Raw genomic sequence first — 2,959 nt, 5'->3', positions numbered from 1 at the left:
TCGTCCACACAAATGTGTCCAGTGAACGCTACCGATTACGGCCCTGTGCGCACTGGCCGATACCCCCGGTTCTGTATCTGTTACGCAGATTAATTTTGGCTTTCCTGCTGGGCTTATCATATGGCAGGTCCACAAATGATGTTATTTCGTTTTAACACTGACAAAAGGTCGACCCGAGGCCGCCGCCTGTGTGGGGTGTGCACGTCCTCCGGTGTCTGTGTGCACTTTCTCTGAGGACCCCAGCTTCCTCGCCCACCCCACAGACGTGCCCGTCAGGCAGACTGGTGTCCGAACCATCCCCGTCTGAGCTGGGGGGTGTGAGTGTGCCCTACCACAGGAGGGGTCCTGGCCCTGTGCCCTGAGCTGCCAGGAGAGGCTCTGGCCACCCTTGACCCTGAACTGGATGGAATAAGCAGGCTGGGAAATGCTTATTTTACTTGTTTTCTATCTTTATTAAATGTAAGTACAGCTCACCTTTATTTCAACGTTTAATGTTAGAAGTGCTTTGGTTCTTTATTTACAAGTTTGGTGATATTTTTGTGGCCAGAAATATGCCACGGGAACTTAACTCTCGTTTACACCAATCGGCCTGGGGTAAACCCGGTCCCGTCGCACACGGGTGTGCGTCAGGCCGGTCTCCCAGGATCAGCGGACAACGAGCAGCGTGCTGTGCGTTTCCTTGCCCTTCGGATTCTCCTTCGAACCAAATAAACCATCTTCCCGGTTCTCTCGTTAATGAGTTAAATAAAAATCTTTGACGTGTTCACTTTGTATTTGAATCATTTTACTTTCTAAAAAGAATTACCCTTTAATATTTGGTGACTAATAACTTTAGCACGTTAATTTGATTTTAATTGCAGTCCTCTTAAAATAGTCATAAAGAACATAAAGCATGTGGATACTCTTGACAAAACATTAAGTGAGGGGAAAAAAGCAAAACATGAAATTTGTAGTAGGTTGTGATCGAAACTAAAAATTTTTAAGTGTCGAAGGTGAGACTGGAAGGGAAGGAGAAAAAAAACGGAATTCAGATTTACCAAGGTGGTAGGATCCTAGAGAGTTTTTTAAAATTCCGATTTGCTGTCATTCTGTTATGCATTCAGACTAAGAAACAAATGCCCCTGTATCGGTTTCCTATTGTTACTGTAACAAATGACCTCAAGCTCAGTGGCTTAGGACGACACACCTTTGTCACCTTACAGCTCTGGAAGTCAGAGTCCAAGTGAGTGAGTCTCATGGGGCCAACACCGAAGTGTGGGCAGGGCCGCTTTCTTCCGGAAGCCCTAAAAGTTTCTAGTTTGTCTGTTGCCCTGCCGGCTGCTAGCATTCCTGGGCTCGAAGTTCCTTCCTCTGGCGGCGTGGAAGCCAGCAGCACGGCGTCTTCAGATGTCTTTTCCTCCTTCTCTGATTCATTCTACAACCCTTGTGATTACAACGAACCCACCCATGTATAATCCACGATAACCCGCTGCCCCAGGGTCCTTGACGTGATCACAGCTGCAAATCCCCTTCTGCCTGTAAGGTAACACATGCACGGGTTATAAGAACTAGGATGTGAGCATCTCTGAGGGCCCTGGTTCTGCCCATCACAGCCCCGTTCCCGACCCAGAGGATTTCTCTGACCTTTCACTTCCATGAAAACGAACAGCTTCCCTGCGTGTCTGAGTGAAGGGACCACCCCGAGTGCTAAGTGTGACAAGACAGCGTAGAATCTCACTTAAATTTTGTAACAGCCAACATTATGGTCGAAAAAAATTAAAACCACTGCTGGTGGGTGGAGACTGGGAAAGGGCGTAAGTAAGAAAGCTTGAGGTGGTGATGCTCTATCTTCTGTCTTCGTAGGGTTTTAGGGCCCAGAAGTGTAAACAAACACTGAATTCTACTGACACATGTTTCGGGGGCACTGTATGGATGCCTGCCGTTTGTTCTGAAATGTAATATAAAAAGATGGACTGGCAGAGGGATGGATAAATATGTGATAGGATGTTTCTGGTAAAAGGTAGGTATGTGTATGCACTGTGAGAATCACATTGACAATTTTTATGAAAGAAGTTTTTGGAAAATATGATATGACCCTGAAATATTACTCTGGTGACTTAAATTATAATAAAGGGATGGATTTGGAATATTATTAAGCAAGTCCTTGAACAACCTATTAACAATCAAAGGCTCTTCTCTTCCCAGGGGCCCATGCTGGAGAAGTCTGCACAGGTGTGGGAACACCCTCGGTGGTCTCTGTAACGAGGGGGGAGGGGCGGGTTTACAGAGCGGGGGGCCAGGAGGCTGCTGCCACCACCCAGCCTGTCCACACAACAAAACCTCTGTACCACGTTGCAGAGGGACACCAATTTAAAACCACATCTTCCCTGCTCTGGCCAGGTGGCTCAGTTGTTTGGAGCATCATCCCCTACACTAAAAGGCTGTGGGTTCGATTCTCAGTCAGGGCACATGCCTAGGTTGTAGGTTTGGTCCCTAGTCAGGGCTCATATGTGTGGCAACCCATCGATACTTCTCTCTGACACTGATGTTTCTCTTTCTCTCCCTTCCTCTCTCTCTAACATCAATAAAGATATCCTTGGATGAAGATTAGAAGATAATAATAAAAAAATAATGAAACCATATTGTTTCTTTGTAATTCTTTATTAATTTGCCGGCAGCACACCTTCAACTTCTTGGTAACCCCCCAGATAACCTAGCACAGTGCTTGACCCAGAACATGTATTTAATACACTTTTGATGACAGGTGAGGGGTGCTCCCCGAGGACCCCAGCCTGACCTCAGGCAGCTCCCTTCACAGGTGAAGACGCACCCCCTGCCCCCAGAGACGGCAGTGAGGAATAACGTCCCTGGGGCAGTCCTGCACAGAGCCAACCCCCACCCCAGCTGCCACACCTCCAACCCCACCCCCCGCGCCAACAGGCAGGGGAGGCACCTGAAAGCAACCACCATCACACCGAGC

Source organism: Phyllostomus discolor, chromosome 9 (genome assembly GCF_004126475.2).
Source record: "Phyllostomus discolor isolate MPI-MPIP mPhyDis1 chromosome 9, mPhyDis1.pri.v3, whole genome shotgun sequence".
Lineage (NCBI taxonomy): Eukaryota > Metazoa > Chordata > Mammalia > Chiroptera > Phyllostomidae > Phyllostomus > Phyllostomus discolor.
Note: the sequence above shows the minus strand (reverse complement) of the source record.